We start from the raw sequence: 25,458 nt of genomic DNA on the forward strand, positions 1-25,458 counted from the left end.
CAGGTCGGAAGGTGTCCAATATACTACTGGAGAAGAGCAGAGGGAATTTCCAAGTGGCGCCAGAAAGAGTGAAGCAGCTGGGCCAAAGCCAAAAGGACACTCAGCTGTGGATGTGTCTGGTGGTGAAAAGAAAGTCCGATGCTGTAAAGAACAATATTGTTTAGGAACCTGGAATGTAAGATCAATGAATCAAGGTAAGCTGGAGGTGGTCAAACATGAGATGGCAAGATTGAACATCGACATCTTGGGAATCAGTGAACTAAAATGGACAAGCATGGGTGAATGTAATTCAGGTGACCATTATATCTACTACTGTGGGCAAGAATCCCTTAGAAGAAATGGAGTAGCACTCATAGTCAATAAAAGGGTGGGAAAAGCAGTACTGGGGTACAATCTCAAAAACGACAGAATGATCTCAGTACGAATCCAAGGCAAACCATTCAACATCACAGTAATTCAAGTCTATGCCCCAACCACTGAGGCTGAAGAAGCGGAGGTTGATCGGTTCTATGAAGACCTACAACACCTTCTAGAACTAACACCAAAAAAAGATGTCCTCTTCATCATAGAGGATTGGAATGCTAAAGTAGGAAGTCAAGAAATCACCGGGATAACAGGCAAGCATGGCCTTGGTGTACAAAATGAAGCAGGGCAAAGGCTAATAGAGTTTTGCCAACAGAACACGCTGATCATAGCAAACACTCTTTTCCAACAGCACAAGAGGTGACTCTACACATGGACATCACCAGATGGTCAATATCGAAATGAGATTGATTATGTCCTTTGCAGCCAAAGATGGAGAAGCTCTATACAGTCAGTCAAAACAAGACCTGGAGCTGACTGTGGCTCAGATCATGAGCTTCTTGTTGCAAAATTTTGGCTTAAATTGAAGAACGTAGGGAAAACCACTAAACCATTCAGGTATGACCTAAATCATATCCCTCATGAATATACAGTGGAGGTGAGGAATAGATTTAAGGGATTAGACCTGATAGACAAGAGTGCCTGAGGAACTATGGACGGAGGTCCGTAACATTGTTCAGGAGGCAGCAACGAAATCCATCCCAAAGAAAAAGAAATGCAAGAAAGCAAAGTGGCTGTCTGATGAGGCTTTACAAGTAGCTGAGGAAAGAAGGGAAGCGAAAAGCAAAGAAGAAAGGGGAAGATATATCCAACTGAATGCAGAGTTCCAGAGAATAGCAAGGAGAGACAAGAAGGCCTTCTTAAACGAACAATGCAAAGAAATCGAGGAAAACAACAGAATGGGAAAGACTAGAGATCTTTTCAAGAAAATCGGAGATATCAAGGGAACATTTTGTGTAAAGACGGGCATGATAAAGGACAAAGAAGGCAGGGACCTAACAGAAGCAGATGAGATTAAGATGGAAAGAATACACAGAAGAACTCCACAGGAAAGATCTTAATGTCCCTGATAGCCATGATAGTGCGGTCACTGAACTTGAACAGGACATCCTAGAGAGTGAAGTCAAGTGGGCCTTAGGAAGCATTACTAACAACAAAGCTAGTGGAGATGACAGTATTCCAGCTGAGCTATTTAAAATCCTAAAAGATGATGCTGTTAAAGTGCTGCACTCAATATGCCAACAAATCTGGAACACTCAACAGTGGCCACAAGACTGGAAAAGGTCAGTTTACATTCCAATTCCAAAGAAGGGCAATGCCAAAGAGTGTTCAAACTACCGTACAATTGCACTCATTTCACATGCAGCAAGGTTATGCTCAAAATCCTACAAGCTAGGCTTCAGCAGTATGTGAACCAAGAACTACTGGAAGTACAAGCTGGGTTCCGAAGAGGGAGAGGAACTAGAGATCCAATCGCCAACATTCGCTGGATCATGGAGAAAGCAAGAGAATTCCAGAAAAATGTCTATTTCTGCTTCATTGACTACGCTAAAGCCTTTGATTGTGTGGATCACAACAAACTGTGGCAAATTCTTAAAGAGATGGGAGTACCAGACCACCTTACCTGTCTCCTGAGAAACCTGTACGAGGGTCAAGAAGCAACAGTAAGAACCGGACATGGAACAACCCATTGGTTCAAAATTGGGAAAGGAGTACGACAAGGCTGCATATTGTCACCCTGCTTATTTAACTTATATGCAGAATACATCATGAGAAACGCCGCGTTGGATGAATCACAGGTCGGAATTAAGATTGCCAGGAGAATTATCAACAACCTCCGATATGCAGACGATACCCCCCTAATGGCAGAAAGCGAAGAGGATCTAAAGAGCCTCTTGTTGAGGGTGAAAGAGGAGAGTGCAAAAGCTGGTTTGAAACTCAACATTAAAAAAATGAAGATCATGGCATCTGGCCCCATCACTTCATGGCATATAGAAGGGGAAGAAATGGAAGCAGTGACAGACTTTATTTTCTTGGGCTCCAAGATCGCTGCAGATGGTGACTGTAGCCATTAAATTAAAAGACGCTTGCTCCTGGGGAGGAAAGCTATGGCAAACCTAGACAGCCTAGTAAGAAGCAGAGACATCACCTTGCCGACAAAGGTTCGTATAATCAAAGCTATGGTTTTCCCAGTAGTAATGTATGGCTGTGAGAGCTGGACTATAAGGAAGGCTGAGCGCCGAAGAATTGATGCTTTCAAACTGTGGTGCTGGAGAAGACTCTTACAAGTCCCCTGGACTGCAAGGAGGTCAAATCAAATCCTAAAGGAAATCAACCCTGACTGCTCATTGGAAGGACAGATACTGAAGCTGAAGCTCAAATATTTTGGCCACCAAATGCGAAGAGAAAAGTAACTGGAAAAGACCCTGATGCTGGGAAGGATTGAAGGCAAAAGGAGAAGGGGACGGCAGAGGATGAGATGGCTGGATAGCATCACTGATGCAAAGAATATGGACTTGAGCACGCTCCGAGAGAGAGCAGAGGACAGGAAGGCCTGGCATGCTATAGTCCATGGGGTCACGAAGAGTCGGACACGATTTAACAACTGAACAACAACAATCCCGTCCATTGAGCTTTTAGGATCATTCTATGCAATCTTCCTAACAAAGGACATTCCAGGTGCAAACCTATACATGTTTAGATGGGGAAAAGTCCTACAATTCCCAGCATTCCTCAGCCAGCCATGCAGGCTGGGGAATGCTGGGAGTTGTAGGACTTTCCCCGGTCTAAACACGCATAGGATTGCCTTCAATCACTGTAACACTATTGTGGTGCATCAATTTCAGTCCTCCAGTAATATCTGCTGCTAATTTCTCTATCCCACCCCTTTCTTCCCAAGTGTGCATAGCTACCCTTAAGCAATTTTTAGTATGAGGCAGCTAAAGTGGCATGTTAATTAAAAGCAACTGTGCCAGCATTGGAAGGAAATTAAGAGCTTTTCTGGTTTGCATCAGGATAATAATTGTCTGGTGATGTTTAACAAATCCAGGCACCACATCTTTAAATTGCTGCCATAGTTGGAAGTCCAGCGGGAGATGACTCAGCCCTCTTCCCTTCAAAAGAGGATTTAAAAAAAGAGTTGTATGCAGTGGTTTTGGAAGGATTTATTTATTTATTTATTTATATTCTGTTTAAAAATAATAGGCAAAGTCCAAGACTGAATATTTTCTAGAAAAGTTGAAGAAATGTGTAATGTACTTTAAACTGATATAAATTCACTCCTATCTTTCTAGACTCTCCTTTTGGGGGGCAGGGGCGGGGTTGTTGAGCTACAGCGCATCAAGTGGAAATTTATAAAAAGTGATACTGAATATGTGCTATTTTATATATTTTATTTGTATACATCACTAATAAGCCACTTTCTGAAAACATCACATTACTAGGTCTGTTGAAATATAATCTGTTATTGCCCAGTCTCATAACATCTGGTTCCCGTTGAGAAGAGGTCATTTTTAAATGTCCCCTGGGTTGGAAGTGAGAGCCTCCGATAGAAATCAGTGGAGAAATTCAAGATACTAAGGTAGCTGTAAATGGGCACCAGCATATTACTCCCAGACAAAATGTAGCAGCAAAGAGAGGAGTTCATGTAATTTCTAAGTCGGGTACCATTTTGTGTGAAAAAATGATTTAGTATTTCAACATTTTTTAAAAAATCCATCTCTGCGCAAATTATAATGCAAATGTAGTCCATTATCCTATACTGCAGGTTAGAGGGGGCCGTGACTTGGAGAGATTGGCTTGTGACAGCCCTGACGAGCAGCTCACTCTGAATATTGCAGGTTGGGCATTAGGCTGAGGCCAATAGTAGTTCACAACAACCTAGCAATGTAGTCTAGTGGTATTATACCCCTATTACAGGTTGGACAGTGCTGTTGTCCCCGTGTAGGTTGGGGATTGGTCTGAAGAGTGCTTTACAACCACCCTGCAATGTAGTCCATTTTTAATATTGTAGGTTTTAAGTTTATGCTATATGGTTTGTGTTAACTTTATGTCAATATGTTACCTTTGTATTGCTATCTAGTATATTTTGTTAAATGTTTTGTGACTGTCTGATGATTGTATACAAATAAACAAATCTGATCTAATATTGCAGGTTTGTTATATTGAGATAAGTTTGGGTATCCAGCCAAAAATCCCCTCTACAAAGCACCCCTTCATATGGCAAAAAAGATCAAGCCACTGAAATTGTCCCCTCAGAGTCCCTCATGTATGCAGAACCCTCATGCTTCATGGACTTACATGCAGATGGGTTGTGGATGGTGTAAAAGCTGGAATGGAGCCACACGGAATGGCCCCTTTACGGCGCAATCCTATGGCCGCTAGACAGCCATAGGATTGTTTGGTTTCCAGGATCCGACCTCGGAGTCTGTGCTCCGAAGTCGCTTCCTGGAAAACCCCCACCCCGCACCCTTCTCCACTGCCCATGGAAGCTCACTGGGTGACTTTGGGCCAGTCACAGACGCTCAGCCCAATATACCACACAGGGTTGTTGTTGTGAGGATAAAATGGAGAGGAGGAGGATAATGTATGCCGCCTTGGGTTCCTTGGAGGAAAAAAGGCGGGATATAAATGCATTAATACAATAAAATAATAAAAATAAATAAAAAGGGGGCAAGGAGTACGGAATGCCAGTACACTTCCTATGCGTCATCCGGCCGCCCCACCCCCACCCCGCTCCAAAGTCTCACAGCTAGACAGCTGAAATTGGCCATCTAGCCATGAATGCAGGGCAGCTGGAGCATGGAGGAGAAGATCGCCCCCGCACTCCACCTGCCCTGCATTCGATAGGTGGTCGCCTCCGAGTTCAGAGGCAGCTGACTATCCCCATAGCATTGCTCTCTTAGTTAATTAAAAACAAATACCAAAAACGATGTCATGTGTTACAGACACTTGAGAACAATATTTTAGGGCTCAACCCCTTGTAATATTATATTATTGTTAACCCCATAATGCCCAGAACCCATACGGAACAGAACAGAGTGGCCCAGAACATCAACTTCCAAGTGAGCCAAAACAACCAAAGCCACCAGTCGCACATGGAAGTGATGCAAAGAGGCACCAAACATCCACAAAAACCATGTTCCATTACCCATTCCAGGCAATAGTCCATATTCTGGAAAAGGGCCCGGAACAGCAACTTCCAAGTGAGCCAAATCAGCCAGACATAACTGGATGGGAGTGATGCAGTAAGCCACAAAACGTCCACAGAGCATGGAGCAGTGAAAATGAGGCATTCCGGGACAGGGAAGGTGGAAATGCCGGTACGACACATCCTATGTGTCATCCAGCAGCTTCCTCCCCCACTCCGCCTTCCTGCAGCTAGACAGCCAAGATTGGCTGTCTAGCCACAAATGCAGGGCGGCTGAAGCGCAGAGGGGACGATCCTCTCCGTGCTTCTCCTGCCCTGCATTGGATAGGCAGTCACCTCTGAGTTTGGAGGTGGCCACCTATCCCCATATGATCATAGAATCATAGAATAGTAGGGTTGGAAGGGGCCTACAAGGCCATCGAGTCCAACCCCCTGCTCAATGCAAGAATCCAAGTCAGAGCATCCCTGACAAATGGCTGTCCAGCCTCGTCTTGAAGGCCTCCAGTGTGGGAGAGCCCACCACCTCCCCAGGTAATTGGTTCCATTGTCGTATTGCTCTTACAGTCAGGAAGTGTTTCCTGATGTTCAGCCGGAATCTGGCTTCCTGTAACTTGAGCCCATTATTCCGTGTCCTGCACTCTGGGATGATCAAGAAGAGATCCTGGCCTTCTTCTCTGTGACAACCTTTCAAGTACTTGAAGAGTGCTATCATATCTCCCCTCAGTCTTCTCTTCTCAAGGCTAAACATGCCCAGTTCTTTCAGCCTCTCTTCATAGGGCTTTGTTTCCAGTCCCCTGATCACCTTTGTTGCCCTCCTCTGAACCCTCTCCAGCTTGTCTGCATCCTTCTTAAAGTGTGGTGCCCAGAACTGGACACAGTACTGCAGATGAGGCCTAACCAGTGCTGAGTAGAGGGGAACTAGTACTTCCCGGGATTTGGAAGCGATGCTTTTATGAATGCAGCCCAAAAGAGCATTGGCCTTTTTTGCAGCCACATCACATTGTTGGCTCATATTCAGCTTGTGATCGACAACAATTCCAAGATCCTTCTCGCTTGTAGTGTGGTTGAGCCACGTATCCTGCATCTTGTAACTGTGCATTTGGTTTCTTTTTCCTAGGTGCAGCACTTGGCATTTGTCCCTATTAAATGCCATTCTGTTGTTTTCTGCCCAGCGCTCCAGTCTATCCAGATCACTTTGAATTTTGTTTCTGTCTTCCAAAGTATTAGCTATCCCTCCCAATTTTGTGTCATCAGCAAATTTGATCAGCATTCCCCGCACCTCCTCCTCCAAGTCATTAATACAAATGTGGAAGAGCACTGGGCCCAGGACTGAGCCCTGCGGTACCCCACTCGTTACCTCTCCCCAGCTTGAGAAGGTCCCATTGATAAGCACTCTTTGAGTCCGATTCTGTAGCCAACTGTGGATCCACCTGATAGTTGTTTCATCTAGCCCACTTTGAGCTAGTTTGCTCATCAGGATATCATGGGGCACTTTGTCGAAAGCTTTGTTGAAGTCGAGGTATATGATGTCTACAGCATTCCCACGGTCTACAAGGGAGGTTACTTGATCAAAAAATGAGATCAGATTTGTCTGGCAGGACTTGTTTTTGACAAATCCATGTTGAAAATTGATTCATGATTGCGCCCTTAATGATAAAAAAAACCCCTACCTACATTTTTCAAGCCCAAATCCGGATTGGGAGGATGGGGTGTCAGGGACCAGCAAAGATGCCCCATATTGTCCTTGAACTGTATTGCGTTATGGCACATTTGAGGTTGATTGTATTGCTAGAAGAATCCTCCTGTGAGTTGACGCAGGCCAATTTGTTCGCTTACATCAGTAACTGGCAGGATGGGTTAGTGAGTGGAACCTACCACAAAGGGTTATTGTTGTGAGGATAAAATGGAGAGGAGGAGGATTATGCACGCTGCCTTAGGTTCCTTAAAGAGGAAAAAAGGCGGGATATAAATGTAATAAATAAATAAGACCTCTTCTAGCAATAAGGCGAGATGCTTTATAAAGCAATATAGGACCAGGACAACATGGGTCCAAGGGGGGTGCATGGAGGGAAAGTTGTAAGCAAGCAAAATTTGTGACATTGCACATCGATGGCCTTGTAGGCCCCTTCCAACCCTACTATTCTATAATTCATGGGGCACATCAGTGAAAGCATCAGCCTTAGCTTCCAGTCTCCTGCCTTTGTGGAGCTTGAACCAACATGAAATAGCCTTAACTCTGAAACTGGCAGGGTTTTTTTTTATCATTGACTTCCTCTGGTTTTTGAAAAGGAGATTTATAATTACAGTGTTGTCAATCCTACCCACTCCCCAATGTACTTGAATCTGCTTTCCTGAAAGTTTACCTATATGACAAATTGGATTATAAATACTTAACCATGATCATGATTTAATTTCAAGAACCAGGATTCTAAAACCTCAGAATTTCCATGGATAGAGGCAAACAATCATAGAATAGAATCATATAATAGTAGGGTTGGAAGGGGCCTACAAGGCCATCGAGTCCAACCCCCTGCTCAATGCAGTAATCCAAGTCAGAGCATCCCTGACAAATGGCTGTCCAGCCTCGTCTTGAAGGCCTCCAGTGTGGGAGAGCCCACCAGCTCCCCAGGTAATTGGTTCCATTGTTGTATTGCTCTAACAGTCAGGAAGTTTTTCCTGCTGACCAGCCAGAGTCTGGCTTCCTGTCACTTGAGCCCATGATTCCGTGTCCTGCACTCTGGGATGATCGAGAAGAGATCGATCCTTCTCGTTCAGTTCCCCCCCCCACATGTCGAAAACAATGAGAACAGCAAGGGAGGGGATGGAGGTAGCAAGCTCATCCATGCTTCCCTTTCTCATACGTAGAGCTTATGTAACACTTTCTACAGGGTCTCTAACGGGACTCACAGCAAAGGCTTTGTACAGGGACAATTAACACATATCATTTAGGGCACAATCCTATGCATGTTTAGGCTGGCTGGGGAATGCTTGGAGTTGTAGGCCTATTCCCTGTCTAAACATGCATCGGATATTGTTATTGTTTCTTAAATATCAACAATAGTAATACACATATAAGAATTTTACATAAATAACAATTCACATATCACAAAACAATACAACAGAGCACAGCACTCCCAAAGTCCTGCTTTCCAGATTGGGTCCACAACAAGAATATAAATGAAACACTGCTGTGAAGCTCGATTTTTCTGCTGGCCAAAGAGGGCAAGCAGCCTCTTCTCGTGTCACCTCAGCTGCGCAGCAGTCTTCTCAAGGGGGATCAGAGCCCAGGAACACAGGAACAAACTTTACAGACAGCCCTTTACATAATATGAGAGAACATAAGCAGATGAGGAACTCATCGTGTTTGGGAAAATCATGACTCCTTTACATTTTTTAAGGAAACCTCACTACTAACCTGTCTCAAGAGTTCAGGGCAATACAGAGGGGAGGAAGCCAGCTTCTTCCAAGCTGCACTGAAGTAACTGCCCGTAACGGTGGCCACTCCTTTTCTCACTCCCTTTACTGAGCATGTGCAGGAATGCCCCCCCCCCTTCTTGAAGGGAAATATGCCCCTGGGTTACACTTAGAATCATAGAATAGTAGGGCTGGAAGGGGCCTACAAGGCCATCGAGTCCAACCCCCTGCTCAATGCAGGAATCCAAGTCAGAGCATCCCCGACAGACGCTGTCCAGCCTCATCTTGAATGCCTCCAGTGTGGGAGAGCCCACCACCGCCCCAGGTCATTGGTTCCACTGTTGTAGTGCTCTAACAGTCAGGAAGTTTTTCTTGATGTTCAGCCAGAATCTGGCTTCCTGTCACTTGAGCCCATTATTCCATGTCCTGCACTCTGGGATGATCGAGAAGAGATCCTGGCCTTCCTCTCTGTGACAACTTTTCAAGTACTTGAAGAGCGCGATCCTATCTCCCCTCAGTCTTCTCTTCTCAAGGCTAAACATGCCCGGTTCTTTCAGTCTCTCCTCCTAGGGCTTTGTTTCCAGTCTCCTGATCATCTTTGTTGCCCTCCTCTGAACCCTCTCCAGTTTGTCTGCATCCTTCTTAAAGTGTGGTGCCGAGAACTGGACACAGTACTCCAGATGAGGCCTAACCAGTGCTGAGTAGAGGGGAACTAGTACTTCCCAGGATTTGGAAGCTATGCTTCTATGAATGCAGCCCAAAAGAGCATTGGCCTTTTTTGCAGCCACATCACATGGCTGGCTCATATTCAGCTTGTGATCGACAACAATTCCAAGATCCTTCTCGCTTGTCGTGTGGTTGAGCCACGTATCCCCCATCTTGTAACTGTGCATTTGGTTTCTTTTTCCCAGGTGCAGAACTTGGCATTTATCCCTATTAAATATCATTCTGTTGCTTTCTGCCCAGCGTTCCGGTCTATCCAGATCACTTTGAATTGTTTCTGTCTTCCAAAGTATTAGCTATCCCGCCCAATTTTGTGTCATCTGCACATTTGATCAGCATTCCCTGCACCTCCTCCTCCAAGTCATTAATACAAATGTGGAAGAGCACTGGGCCCAGGACTGAGCCCTACGGTACCCCACTCGTTACCTCTCCCCAGCTTGAGAAGGTCCCATTGATAAGCACTCTTTGAGCCCGATTCTGTAGCCAACTGTGGATCCACCGGATGGTTGTTTCATCTAGCCCACTTTGACCTAGTTTGCTCATCAGGGGATCATGGGGCACTTTGTCGAAAGCTTTGCTGAAGTCGAGGCATATGATGTCTACAGCATTCCCACGGTCCACAAGGGAGGTGACCTGATCAAAAAATGAGATCAGATTTGTCTGGCAGGACTTGTTCTTGACAAATCCATGTTGGCTTCGAGTCATCACGGCATTGTTGTCAAGGTGCTTCCAGATGGATTGCTGTATCATCTGCTCCAGAATTTTCCCAGGGATTGATGTCAGACTGACTGGTCTGTAGTTCCCAGGTTCCTCCTTTTTACCCTTTTTGAAGATAGGGACATTAGCCCTCCTCCAGTCATCTGGCACTTTCCCCGTTTTCCATGATTTCTCAAAGAGAATAGGCAGTGGTTCTTAGAGTTCCTCTGCCAGTTCCTTTATTACTCTAGGATGCAGTTCATCTGGCCCTGGAGATTTGAACTCATTCAAAGTAATTCGGTGTTCCTTGACCATATGACTATCGATCTCAAGCTGCAATCCTGCCCCTTCAGCCTGTACTTTGCCTTTGCCAGGGGGCTCATAGACCCTCTTTTGGGAGAATACTGAGCCAAAACTTACACACAATGAGACTTACACACGATGAGAGTGATCTAATAGGGCTAGATTCTCACAGCCATCCTGATGTACATAAGAGTGGGAACATGCATTCATTGTAACGTATGAATGTAGTGTGAGATATGATCCTTGCAAAAAGTAGAGCAAGGATCAGGACCCATGAGGCCCTGATCCTTCTGCTTCCCCATCTGTGCATTCTATGCCCTTCCCAATTATCTGAGGGTCAAACTTCAAGTTACTTTAAAGATGTAGTTAGGTGGGGGTTTTTAGTCAAAAGTAGGATCGGGACCCTAGAGTGGTGGGCAGGGGTTTTAACCCATTGCCCTGGGCCTGCAACCAGATGCATTTTGGCAGTGTAAATTGGAGGCGCGGGTGGTGGATGTGCTTAAATCCATTCTGTGTTTTGCAGATTGCCAGGCGTCTTTTGCTCTGTCCTCCGCACACTGAAAATCGGATTTTTGTAGAATTTCATTCTTTTACAAATGTGCATTACCACACTTGCAAAAGTGTGCACTCGTGGTAACATACACCCCCACAAAAGTAAAAAAAAACCACCAGTCCACAAATCTGTGGAATCTGTTCAACTCAGAAAAAGCCAGTCTGTTTCAGAATCCACAGGTTGGATTCACAGAAATCTGATCTGATTAGAATTTCTCCAACATCCTTAGGCATCGGGGGCCTGATCCAGATCGGGACCATGGGGTGGGGTGGGAGGCTACTGATTAAAGTCTCCCCTTGCTAGGGTCCTAATTCATGCAGTAAATGTAGTCTCACCTTGTGAGGTCATGTTCCATAATTACAGGAATAGGCCATGATTATAGAAGCCCTCTGTAATCAAATTCCACCTTGGAATACTGGCAGCATTCTTATTTCAGAGTGAAACTGAGCCGAACGTAACTCTGCCAGCAGTTGTTTTTGAACCGCTGCTCAGAACGTCACCAAACCAACAAAAGGCACGTCTCCTCAACAAGCCTGAGTAAAGTACATCAGTAGTTTTCCTCAAAATTTGAAAGAAATAGATATGCCAAGCCAGTTTAGAGTAAAAGTTGAGTAAAAAGTACACATGTAAATTTTCAGCACATTTTAGCCTGCTGTACCTATGTCAATTTGTATCAGATCACTTTGAAATTGTGCACAATTGTAGAACTCATCAGGTAGATCATGGAGGCCAAGTTTTAGGTGAGTAGCTAAACAGGTGGCATTTTTATAAGCAGTAGAATTTTGAGGCTCTTAATGGTGGAACCGTTGTTTTGCAACTCACCTTAACTAAAGGGGCACTCCTGTGCCCCTCTAATTTACCTCTGAAAACAGTTGCAGCATGCGGCCCTAAACTTTCCGTGTTTCAAAGTGTGATCGTGGTAAGTTTAATTGTTTGGGAAGCTTTAAACCTGAACATTTCTGGCTGTTTGTTCCCATTTCATTCAATACAGCATATCAATTTTTTTTTGACAAGGATGCATAGAAAATAAGTTCTGACCTCCTAAACTTCTTATTGCCCAGAACCACATTATTTAAAGTCATAGATAATTTTCAGCCTAGTCCAGTGTATGAATTTGGTTGGTTTCACCATCAGGGAAACTGGCAGTCCAGACCATTTTTCCAGAATATGGGTCATTGCCTGCAACAGATCCCCAAATGTGGTTTCTGAGGATGCTTTGCGGCTTATCATTGCAGGTGAATTTGGACTAGCTGGCTGGGAAATCGCTGTTTCGGGCCATTTTCCTGGAATACTGTTTATTGCCAGGAACATGGTTTCTGTGGATGTGTTCCATCCAGTCATGTGAACCTGGTATATTTGGTTGGTTTGGCTAACTTGCCACGGTGCTCCAGGCTATTTCCTCTAAGGACCATTCATTGCCTGGAACAGCTACCAGAACATTCCGTGGCCGACTGTGTCATTTCCATACAATTACGCGCGACTGGTGAATCTGGTTGCCTTGGCTCACTCAGAAGTCGCCGCCCCGGGCCGTTTTCCAAGACCCAGGCTACTGCGCGGACAGGCGCCCCGCGCGGGCCCTGAGGGTGCTTTGCGCTTATGGCGGCGCTGCCACAGGTTACGTGCGGCGGCCGAGTTCGGCTGGGCGGCTCGCTCGGGAGCCGCCGCTCCGGGCTGTTTCCCGAGCACGGGCTCCGACGCGCGGCTGCTGCGGAAGCCGGCCGTACCCGTCCCCAGCTCTGCGCGACCGGAACGCGGCTGGCGGGCCTCGCTGGGGCCTCGCTCCCCGGGCCGCTCCGTCCCGGCGCCCCGGGGCAACGGCGAGGGGGCGCCCTCGCGGGGCTTCAGAGCGGAGCGCCGCTCTCGAGCGCTGCCCGGCGTGCGGCGGCCGCGCTGAAGGGCGCCGGAGAGGAGCGACAGCCACACGCGGACGAGCCGGGGGCGTGCGGGGGGCTTCGCGGAAGTCCCGCCGCTGCCCTCTCGCCCGGCAAGGGCGCCCCGCAGGCCGGCCCAGGGGAGACGCCGAGGCCGCCTCTCGCCACGCGACCTCTCTGCGGCCCGGGGGAGGCGGGGGGCCCCAGGAGCCCGCCAAGGGGGGGGCGGGGCGGCCGTGCGGATGGCCCCGCCCCCGCGGGAAGAAGGGCGGGGCTTCCCGGGCGCCGCCGCCGCCCTTCCGCGGGGCTGGGGAAGGGGGCGCGCGCCCGCCGCGCCCAGGAGGCGGGCCTCCGCGAGCACGCCGGCACCCGATTGGGCGGAGGGGAGACGGCTCGGCCACGTGCCCGGCCGTCCCGCGGAGCGCCGTGGCAGTCTGCGCCGAGCCGCGGAGGGAGCTGGGAGCGCCCGCGCCGATCCTCCTCCCGCCCCGCAGGTGGGTCCCGCTGCGCGCCCGCGCCTTCCCGGGGTCTGCGCGCAGGGCGGGCCCTGTCTGCCGCCGGGCGCGGCGCTCCGCCGCGGTGCCGCGCCCGCCGCCGCCGCCGCCGCCCTCCCTCCCTCCGTCCCCGGGCGCCTCGTGTGCTCAGCCCGCCCGGCGTCCGCCGGCCGCCGCCCCGTCCTCCGGCCCGTCCTCCGCGCGGGCGGCTCCCGCCGTGGGGCGCCGGGCGCTTCCAGGCCGGGCGGGCATCTCCCGGCTGGCGGCCGGCCGGCCTCGTCCCCCAGGTGGCCGGGGTGGCTGCAGGCTCGGCCTTCTACGCTCGCCGCGCTTCCTGCCACCGTTCCTGCCTCTTCTTGCCGCAGGAGCTGTGCGACGGGGAGGCGGAACCGCTGCGCGCTGCCGCTGGGCTGGCGGCGCGAAGGGCCTCGGGCGTGGAAGCCCGCGGAGGGCCCCGTGACTGGCTGCGCGGCCGCGTCGCGAGGCCCCTCGGCCGCTGCGTGTGCGGGCCGGCCGGGCCTCTCCGTCTGGCCCGTCGTACGCGGCGGCTGTATGGACGCCCGAGCTGGCCCGTGTGCCCCGCTGAGCTCCCTCGAGGAAAGGCGGGCTCAAGGAGGAGTGCGCGTTGCCCCCTGCCCCGTCCCTATCCGACTAGCCTCCCGCGACCTGCAGATGCCCGCTGGGTTCGTCAGGCTCCTGGCCTGTCCCGTCCTAGGCTATCCCTCCCTGAAAATCTGCTCACGTACACGGTGTTAGAGAGGTTTATTTCCTGCACACCTCACGATAGATTATCCTGTCCTTGGCCTTCCCGAGGCTGTTCTCTCCTGCTCTCTCGTGCTCACGCCCCCTTGGCCAGCTTTTATCTTGACCCTAACGTAGCAGGTTAGTTCTCTGTGTTTTCCTCTATGAGTTGCCTTATCAACAGAGCTTCGGCCTGTCTTTCTTTCACATAGGTTTGTGGTTCCCCAGCTCTTACTCAGAAATGTGAGTTTTATTATTTATTAAAACACTTAAACCTTAGCTTTCAGTTTCATTTAGAAATACCCAAGATGGCTTACATCAAAATTAAAAGAACACCTTGAACAAAAACAGAAACAGATTAGCAGTTAAAAGAAAAGATTCACAAACATGGGGAAAGCTAGGCGTAACAATCAGGCTGAAGGCCTCCCAAAAGCAAAAGGTCTTTGGTTTGTGGAGGAATGTTATTGGAGAGGAAGCCAGATGGATCTCCTGGGTCAGGTGTCCATGTTTATTTTCCAGCCTTACCATTACAAGTATTTCATGCTCTCTGGCAGGGATGATGAATGGAGCCCGAAGGAGAAAATCCCTGCTCCCTTCTCCAGCTCCATGCTTAGAGTAGAAGGCTGGGGATTGCCATTTTGTCGTGGGCAGTCAAGGCTGAAGCTTGGCTTCTTTCCCTAGGTCCAAATGGTTGGAGCATGAGAAGAGGACTGTTATTGACCTCCTGTGGAGGCCTTGGTGACGTCCACAAAGGTTACCATACTCCACAGAGTTATCTCTCTAAAACCTCCAGCCTGCTCTTTGGTCCCTGTGCCACCTCTCTTCTTTCCTTCTAGTCAGTTTTTCCAATTGACTGACCTAAGTGCCACTCCGGATTCCATGCTCCAACATCCCCCCCCCCCCCCGCTCATGCTCGTATGTAACTATACAAAAAGGTTATACCAAATACAACGTGCACTAAAAGCTTAGATTTCAACAAGTTACTGGCTGGGTTCACATGTCATGCTAACCCGTGGTGGGTGACAAGCTATGCTTGGTAGGTGGTTATGCAAACAACCTACTGTGCTCCCATCAGGCAATCCAGCTACACAGAGTAGTTTATTTTGCTCCTCCTCATTTGGTCCTCCTGCCCAGTCATGCAGGTATCCCAGCTTTCTTTGAGGTGGTTATAGAGATGGCTTGAGAGGAGCAGAGTGGTGGTAGCATTTTTGGCAGCTCTTGCCAAGCAGCTCTGTAACCCATGCTAGCGCGACAGACAACATGCTAACCCACCATAGGTAAAATAACCCTTACCACAGAGCATGGGTTCTCAAGGTGGCTTATTTGGGGGGAGAATAACCCCCCATGGGGTGGGGAAAACATCCCACAGAGGGTGTGCCCATCTGGGGAACTCAAATTTGCTATCTTAAGACTTCAGTCTTTCTACTGGTCCAGTGACCAGTTGTTTCCTCAGTTTCACCACCTCCTGCTGACACTATATTCCCATCTCTATTTTGAAAGCTGCCGAAGGATTCTTCCTAGCCCTTGTTGCAGAAATAAGAAATTGCTTACGCATTTATTTGCTTCCTTTAATGCATGACTGGTGGTAGAGCACTATATACCGTGAGCGATCTGAGAAGTTGAAAATAATTCAACCTAGACACCTTGTATAAAGTAAAACAAATGGAATTTCTCCTCTGGGCTTTATTTAGAGTCCACTACACAGCTGTGCATAGTTGGCTGTTAGGGCACTTCATGACCAGAGTGACACTTGTCCCATTCTCCCTTCCCTCTGCACCAACTTGGCATTTCCTTAGCTTAATAAAAGATCTGCACTTGCCTTACATTTTGCCAATAAATTATCTGTCACTTTGAGAAGATAACTTGCACTGTATGTGTATAGTTTGGTTTTATGCGGTTGGGTACACTGTATTAAGTGTCCATTATATCTGTACACATTGCATTGGTCGGGATCAAGAGAGGCTCTCTTTGGCTGTGGTCCGAACTATGTCTGCTGTTACACTTCAACATTCAGTTCTATACCCTGTATGAATGTGTGTGTGTTTGTGTGCCTAATTAATTTTGCTTTTCTTAGTCATGGGGAGGGGCAAAAATGCTACAAAGGATACTGAAGACTTGACCTCTAGAATCTCCTCCATTTCCTCTCTGGTTTTTGAGTCTTCACCAGGCATTCTTACATACTTTTCACAGCCAGGAAATCCAGATAATATTGCTGTTAAATGAAAACAGAGGCTCTTGGGTTGCTGAATTTTGCACCCAGTACTGATTTTTGTATTTGCCAGTGTGATTATGCAACTGGGGACTATACAAAGCCTCCTCTATGTATCTAAAAGGAGAGCCTTCTTGTTCTTCCCTCCACAATGGGTTTTCTCAAAAGAAGAATGCAGAGTTTGCCCACTGATGTGCCAGCTTGTAAACAAAGCAGAAATTGCAGGAGATAAATTTCCTGGAATGGAAACCAGGGCTAAATAAGTATGCTGTGCGTATCTGTAGGGAAAAAGGCAGAATCAGAATTGAAAGGGAACCAAATGAATTATCTTGTCTAGCTAAACCCCATCGTAAGATAGTATGCCTTTGGCTAAGGTAGAAATTCTCAGACTGTATGCCAGGGCATACTGATGCACTGATAAATTAATTCGAGATGATTGCAAGTTAAAAGTCTCCATCCACACTGGATGACATCCTGAGGGCAAGTAATTCCAGTGTACCTCTTCAGATACCTGGATCATTCAGTTACTTTTGATGTAGAAGCATTACCTGACTTTGGAGGAGGCTGCCCATTGTTTCTCTGCATGAGTCACTCAGGGGTTGCCTCCTTTCATTTGGGAGCCATTCTGTGAACAGTGACTCATGCAGAAATACATGGAATGGGCTTTTACTTTTTAATACCCTTTCACATTCTAAACTAGTAAACGTTTTGGGTGTTAGAGTAGAATCTAGGAAGCTGTTTTATACTGAGTCAGACCACTGGTCCATCCAGCCTAGTATTGTTGACACCATCCGGCAGCAGCCCTCCGCGGTTCCAAGCAGGATTTTTCCAGCCCTACCTAGAGATGCTGAGGGATTGGGCCTGGGAGCTTCTGCATGCAAAGCATGTGCTCTACACTGAGCTATGCCTCCATCCCTCTCTCCCAACAGCCCCTCCCTCTAAAAAAAAAGTGCTGCAATTAACATTGCAGGTGAAACATCCTCCAATTTTAATTTTGACATGAAAGATGCATCTATTATTAGAAGCTTGGGATATGCTGACCTAAAGCATCCACAATCTTTTCATAATTATTGATCCTTTAGATAGAGTTTTGCCAAAATAGAGGCATGGTAGATACTACTCAGTAATGAAATACCTGTCTATTATGCTGAAACAAAACTTCCTTGGTTTTTTTGTTTGTTTTCTTTAAAAGTGGGTGGGACAGACAAGTTTCAAATGCCTCACTGCTGATGAATAAATAGCTGCTGTGGTTGCTTGCCAGATGCTTCCTGTCTGTTTCTGCCTGAGATGTGTTTAAATAAATTAAAAACTGGAATGCGTGTATTCCTCAGTTGGTGGTTTGCAGATACAGCTTCTGTGTCCTGTTATAAAGCAACATTAGAGGAATGTTAGCCACACGTGGCCCAAATTACAGATTATGTTAAGTATTTAACGTCTCTGGGGTGTCCGTGGGTTTTGTGTGTGTTAAAACAGTCATAAGAGGAGCAGCTTTAAAGGGAGCATTTTTCATTGGGTCTGCGGGGTGGGGCGGGGATTACCCCCCCTTTCCCACACATTGTGGTCCTGATTGAGGTGTGTGTGTGTGAGGTGTGGGGTACTATCTAACAAACCTACTGGGCTGGGTAAGGGTGGTGCTGGAGTTTAGACAAGCAGCAGCTGAGGTAGCAGACCTGTTTCTGAGTGTGTACCACTGCAGGTTGGCCATCATAGGGTTGAATGGTTCCCTGTCCAGCAATTCTGTCTGTAAGGTTCAACATGAACCATCCAGGCCTCCGCCTAGAAGTGGTGGCGTTACAGTCTTTTTGGTTTGGAATGCATCATTGGTCCGTCACTCCTTTTTAATGTTAAATGTAAGTAGCAGCAGGAGCATAGACAGGAGAGTCGCAAAACATGGAGGTAGAGGAAGGCAGAGACAACACCCTCTGTAGAATTGGTCTATAGCCAACTTTTCTTTTTTTGGCAAAAGGAAGTTTAGAGGTTGTGAAGGGCTGTGCATTTCAGATCTTAAAGTTCATTTATCTGGCTGTGTCTCATTCATTCTGTCTGGTTCTGTGACTTGCCAAGGTCCAACAGGATCTTCACATCCAATTCTATAGTTGTGGAGCCACACAGATACATTTTGCTGAGGGTTAAATCCAGAGGAAGCATCCCAGGCTCTGCTTGCTTTCCCTGCCACGGTTTCGTGAAATGCTGCCTCTGATATTACTCTTGTTACACAGTGTACTCTCTCATCAAAGTGATCAGTAAGCGTGGTTAGTCACTGCAGCACTTGTTTAACATACATTTTTAAATATACTGCATTCTTTTCACTCAGTACATTTTCCTTTTTGCATTCAATTTCAAGACCCAGGCATAGAGACCACGACTGAGGGAGTACTATATGGAACTGTAGCCCACTGGAACAGCACAGGTTTAGGTTGCATGAGGTCCCAGGTTTGAACCTTGGATGAGGTCTCCCATTAGAAAAGGTTGGGAGGGACCCTTGTGGTGTGCACTGCGCTCGGAACGAGGAACATCCTTGCTTCTGCACCTGGCTTGTTGTCTGCACAGAACCAAAAGAAACACATGGAGACAAGTGATAGAAAGCCCAGTCTCTGTGCTTACTCTTGAGGCAGCATACCTGTAAGGGTACTGAGATGACGGGGGTTAGCAATATACCCTTCCTACTTTATTAGCCCTAGCTGCCCACTGTTTGTGCAAAGCGCCCTTTCCTCAGAGTTCCTATCACCAAAGTTGTTGTTATTTTTATATTTATTTATATCCTGCCTTTTTCCCAATACTGGGACTCAAAGCAGCTTTACAACATTAAAAACTTTTACGGTTAAAACATATAAATAAAAATATACAAAAGTTAAAAATATAATTAAATCAATATTAAAATTGTATAAAATATTAGAATTTTAAAAAGCCAACAACAATATAAACAGTAGTATCAATCCATCAGGTCCAAAGTTCCTAGGTGTATTCTTCTCTAAATGTGAGGACAGTGTGATGTAGCTGTGTGATTTGAACACCTAGATGTGTATTCTTTGGCTGGGGCTTAGGCTGCAATTTTGTGCATTTTTATTGGAGAGTAAGTTTTCTGGGTGATATGTAGTAGGTTGCAGAGGCTTTCTGACTTCCAGTTGTTAAACCTCAGCAGCAACAAACAGGTCTCCACTCCTACCATGTTACACTGCAAACCTAAGAAAGCTTGGGAGGAAAGCTTCTATCCATTTCTTGGATAGAAATTAAATTTAAAAAGCCAGGAGTGGATTTCCATGTGAAAAGGCTGTGAGTTCATTTCTGATATTGCAAACATGTTTTTGGGCTGAGGATGTACTCAAAGACTTGTTCCTTAATTCTAAGTGTATTTTCCCCCCTCCCGCCTTCTAAGCCACTGTTTTGTATCTGAGTGTAACTGTTGCATCTCAAGAGTTCTAGTCAAGGTACTAGATACAAGGTAGATCCCACTCCTGACCTAGATGGCCCTCTGTCTTCACTTGTGGTGAACCAGGAGGGGATGATAGAGAGAGGTATCCACTTAATGACAGGCAAGAGTAGAGATCCATGATGTAACGTCTCTCTCAAGCTATCACACAGACAGTAATCAAAAACTTTATTTAACATGATGTTAAGGATTTCCTGTATTCACTCAAGCGCCAAAATGCTGGGAAATTACATCTGTTCCTGTGTCAACTCAAAAAGTACTTAAAAGTAAGGATCTCTCTCTCTCTCTCCTTTTGGTTATTCTGCATTATGGGGAAATATTAACGTACTATACAGGATTTTTGTTTCAGGATTACAAAACCAACCAAAAGCTTGTCTGGGAGATGTAGTGGAGGAATAAGGAGGACTGCTTTACTGGTAGCTTATCCTCCACTGAGCAAGGAGTTGGACTAGATGACCTTTAAGGTATCTTTCAACTCTTACCGTTCTATGTGGAGTGCATTGGTTTCCAGTTGGGTACTTGTAATGTGGAATGGTAGCTCCAGTTGCACGATCGCTTCAGTTGCATAGATTCCATGTGTCTATTCCAGTGAACAGACAATTCTAAGACTCCGCCACTGACAACATCCAGCTCCAAGGTGATGGAGAAGCTGGAACTAACCACCATACCATACCATACCATACCATACCATACCATACCATACCATATGCATCCTGGCTAAATAATGTGTTTTTTAAAGACAAGGCCCTTAACAGCTGTACTTTCCTGGCATTTTGGAGCTTAAGTAAACATGGAAACTCCTTAACACAACATGTTAAACCATGTTAAACCAAAAGGGATTTTGTTTATTGAATTTCATTATTACTACAATGTTCTGATCAGCTGAACTTGAAATGATAGAGTCATAGAATAGTAGGATTGGAAGGGGTTATAAGACCTTCGAGTCCAACCCCTTGCTTAATGCAGGAATCCAAGTCAGATGGCTGTCCAGCTTCATCATGAATGCCTCCAGTTTGAGAGAGCTCACCACCATCCTCGGTAATTGGTTACATTGGCATATTGCTCTAACAGTCAAGAAGTTTTTCAGCCAGAATCTGGCTTCCTGTAACATGAGCCCATTATTCAACATCACATTGTTGGCTCATCTTCAGCTTGTTATCTACAATGGTTCTAAGATCCTTCTCCCTTGTAGTGTTGTTGAGCCAAGTCCCGCCCATCTTATCCCTATTAAAGTTCATTCTGTTGTTTTCAGCCCAGCACTCCAGCCTATTTTTTTTCTGTCTTCCAAGGTATTAGCTATCCCGCTCAATTTTATGTCATCTACAAATCTGATCAGCATTACCTGCACCTCCTCCTCCAAGTCATTAATAAAAATGTGGAAGAGCACTGGGCTCAGGACTGAGCCTTGCGGTACTCCGCTCTTTACCTCTCCCCAGTTTGAGAAGATCACACTGATAAGCACTCTCTGAGGCCGATTCTGTAGCCAACTGTGGATCCACCCGAGAGTTGTTTCATCTAGCCCACTTTTAGTTAGTTTGCTCATCAGGATATCATGGGGCACTTTGTCGAAAGCTTTGCTGAAATTGAGGTATATGATGTCCACAGCATTCCCACGGTCCACAACCTGATCCAAAACTGAGATCAGGTTTGTCTGGCAGGGATTGATGTCAGACTGACTGGTCTGTAGTTCCCAGGTTCCTCCTTTTTACCCTTTTTGAAGATAGGGACAACATTAGCCCTCCTCCAGTCCTCTGGCACTTCCCCCATCCTCCATGATTTCTCAAAGAGAATAGATAGCGGTTCTGAGAGTTCTTCTGCCAGTTCCTTTATTACTCTAGGGTGCAGTTCATCTGGCCCTGGAGATTTGAACTCATTCAAAGTCATTACCCTCGGCTTTTGCTTCCTTTAGAACCAAGAATTCAAGTATAACATGGTCTCTTGCCCCCAGAGTTCCCGTAACTGCTACTTTATCCACTAAGTCATCTCTGTTGGTTAGGATCAAGTCAAGGATAGCCGATCCTCTAGTTCCTTCCTCCACTTTCTGTAGGAGGAAGTTATCCACAACAGAAGTCAGGAATCTCTTGGAGGGGCCACGTTTTGCAGAATTTGTCTCCCACCAAATACTGGGGAAATTGAAGTCCCTCATTACTACTACATCATGCTTCCTTGAAACATTGGCTATTTGCTTGTCAAAAGTTTCATCCTTGTCTTTCCCTTGATTGGGTGGTTGGTAGTATACCCCAACCACCATGTTCTTTTTATTCTTTGCTCCATTTATTTTAACCCAGAGGCTCTCGATGGGGCTACCAAGCTCATCCTCCTGTATTTCTGTGCAAAGATACGTATTTTTAACATAAAGCGTGACTCCCCCTCCCTTTCTGTTCCTTCTGTTCTTTTTGAACAAGTTGTATCCTTCAATTACTGTATTCCAGTCATGAGAATCATCCTACCAAGTCTCAGTTACACCTATCAAGTTGTAATTTCCCTCCCGTATTAAGAGTTCAAGTTCGTTCTGTTTGTTTCCCATACTCTGGTCATTAATATATAGACATTGAAGACTATGTGCTTTCTTCCTACATGTTTGTGAAGACTATTATTGGGCACTGTTAGGGCTGTTCTCTCCGTTGCAGTGCATGCGCCTACGTCCATTGTTACCCCCAACATTACATCTCCCTTCCCTGTAGGATTCAGTTTAAAGCTCTCCTGTTGAAGTTCTTCATGCTGTGGCCAAACACATTCTTCCCAGCCCTTGTGAGGTGCAACCTATCCCTTGCCATGTTCCAGGAAGTATAGCCCGTGGTCCCAGAATCCAAATCTCTGGCATCGGTACCACCTTCCTAGCCTGTCATTCACCCGGAATATTTTTCTTTCCCTTCCTATCCCCCTTCGTACTACTGGAAAGATGGATGAGAAAACTATCTGGGCCCCAAAGTTCCTGAGTTTCCTTCCCAAAGCGTCAAAGTCTGACGTGATTTCTTTGTAGCTCCGCTTGGCGGTATCATTTGTTCTCACATGGATGAGAAGAAAGGGATCCCTGTCAGTGGGCTTTATGAGTGCAGGCAACCCTTCAGTCACATCTCTAATCTGTCCTCCTGGGAGACAGCATACCTGGCGAGTCCATGGGTTTTTGCAACATACTTGGGTTTCAATCCCACGCAGCAAGGAGTCTCCCACTACTACCACTCTTCTCTTCTTGTTGTTGTAGGCCTGGGTTTCATCGCCTTTGTTTGACTGACCTTCAGCCTCTTGCTCACTCTCATGCAGGTTCCCCTGTGATTCTTCCTGTGCAGTCTCATCCGCAAGTACCTGGAATCGGTTCCACAGCTCCACTGCTTCCACTGGCGCAGAGTGGCGTCTAGTTCCTCTTCTCCTAACTGTCACCCTTTTCCAAGGAGTATCCTCTACTCCATTTTTCTTCACCTCAGCATTTCCCACTGCCTCATCTTGCTGTTGCTCTTCAAGCTTCTGGTCTTCCCTTTGCTGCTGTAGTTCCCCCATTCTGTCCAAGAACGCTTCGTGTTCTCTTATTTTCCTCCGGGAGGTCGACAGTCGCCGCTCCAGCCCTCTTACCTTTTCTTCCAACTGTGTAATCAACTTGCACTTGTTGCACGTGTAGGCCATGTTGATCTCAGGCAAGAAAACAAACATGGCACAGACGTTGCAGGTCACCACCACTGGAGAGTCTTTTCCTTCCATAGTCTCTATTCCCTATATGTTTCTAGCTTTCTGATTGTACTGGGATAGCCTGTGCTTTGTTCTGTACTCACTGGAGGTTAAAAGCTGAGTTCCACTGGTATGGAAGTGTGTGTTAACAAGGGAAAGAAATGTTAAAAAATGTTAGGGGCCTCCCGCTTGACCTCCCCTGCCAAACTCCTGTTTGCTCTCTGTGTTTGCTCACTCTGATCGCTCGCTCTCTGGGAGCTTGCTTGCTTGTATAGCCCCTATAGCCAGTTGAAAATGAGAAACTTGGTGGACAGCTGGGGGCCCAGGGGCTTGGAAGGCCATCAGCATCCTCCTCACCCTCGCCCATCCAACTGGTCCTCTAGTGCCTCATATTAAATTTTTTTAAAAATTAACTTACATTTTGAGTAGAAGCATTCTGAACCAATTGGGCAATTGGAGTGGGGCAGTGAGAGCACAGGGTGATCTTTACATCACTCTTGTGCCCTCTTTGGCGAGGTCCTCCCCAAAGGCAGCATCTCATTGTGTCAGATGCTGCTACTCAAAATGTAAGGGTTTTTTTTTTTTAAACCTTTTAAAATTGCTTGTGGGGCTGGGTGCTCAGTGCTTTGTCAGCACAGCTGGCTGGAGCAGCAGGGGGACCTGCCACCCCCCCACCAGCTGAAGAACATACTGGGTGGATGGGCAGGAAGCTTTGTCCGGGGGGCAGGTGGGTGGGTGAGGGGCTGTGGGCAGGCTATGGTGGTGCATGAATGTTTGGGGATGGCAGCAGCGGCAGGTGGGCTGGGGCAGATGGGTTGGTGGGCAACTGAGAGGGCAGGCAGGGGGGCTTTGCTGGCAGGGGGTTTCAGCAGCGCTATGCCACGGGTCTAATGGAGTCTGGCACTGGCCCTGTTGGTAGAAAAAGAAAGGAAGTAACGCCGCAATTAATAAAAAGAAATCAGACCCCATTTAGAATTCACACAGAACATCTTATGCCTATTAAGTGGCTAATTTATTAAGTGGAAAACAAAGAGTTGGTGGGAGTTCACAGCTTATCTGAAAAAGTCCTAGATGTCTTCTTCTGCTGTCTTGAATTCCTCTATTATTGAATATTTTTCTTGTATATTTTCACATATTAGTTATGATCCAGTTCTATAAGAAGTGACTAAGTAAAGCAATGTGGGGGTGGGGAAGAAAGGCAGTGAAAACGTACAGCAGCAGTTTTGAACAATGCTGTCTGGAAACTATAGTAGTGTGCCGTGGTTTCTAAAAAATGTAGCTTCAGAGATGATGGAATGCGATTCATTTGTGTAACAAAAGCTACTATGCACTCTTAATCCACTCTCCAAAAACCACTCCTTGGGTCACAGAGGATAACCCTCATCACAGGTTACCAAGACAAACAAACATATAGCATGTAAGAGAATGCACTGTTAAACAGTCACCAATACATCAGAAGTCCTGAAGTCTAACTCTGAGGAAGTACAAGAGAAAACATTGAATTCTTCCTTACACATGATAGTGAATGCATTAATTCAGTTTTAAATCCTTATCTACTCCCAAATTTCATAGCCTTAACATATATTTTTTCCAACCCACCACTGGACCACAGTGAGTGGAGGGATTCTGGAAATGCCACGATGGGGTGATGTCAAAGAACATCAGTCAGATGATGACTATATTTATTTATATCCCGTCTTTTTCCCAATACTGGGACTCAAGGTGGCTTTACAACGTTAAAACTTATACAATTAAAACCTGTAAATATAAATACAAGTGTACAAAAGTTAAAAATATAATTAAATCATCAATATTAAAATTGTAAAAATATCAAAACATTAAAAGGCAA

The 25,458-nt window shown here is 46.4% G+C and overlaps 1 protein-coding gene across 6 annotated transcripts in view; it reads left to right on the forward strand.

Moving 5' to 3' along the window:
- Positions 1-13,456: 13,456 nt before the first annotated feature.
- Positions 13,457-25,458, forward strand: part of MAP3K14 (mitogen-activated protein kinase kinase kinase 14) — a 105,557-nt gene continuing 93,555 nt past the window's right edge. For 5 of the 6 annotated variants that reach the window (XM_084804355.1, XM_084804359.1, XM_084804361.1 and 2 more), the window contains exon 1: positions 13,478-13,566. The gene's annotated coding sequence lies outside the window, so the exon portion shown is untranslated. Of the gene's footprint in view, positions 13,567-25,458 lie in introns of all 6 variants that reach the window. The other variant, XM_084804357.1, reaches the window with a different exon arrangement.

This window comes from Heloderma suspectum, chromosome 6 (assembly GCF_057233095.1).
Source record: "Heloderma suspectum isolate Gila_16-S chromosome 6, 16-S_ref, whole genome shotgun sequence".
NCBI classification, from domain to species: Eukaryota; Metazoa; Chordata; class Lepidosauria; order Squamata; family Helodermatidae; genus Heloderma; species Heloderma suspectum.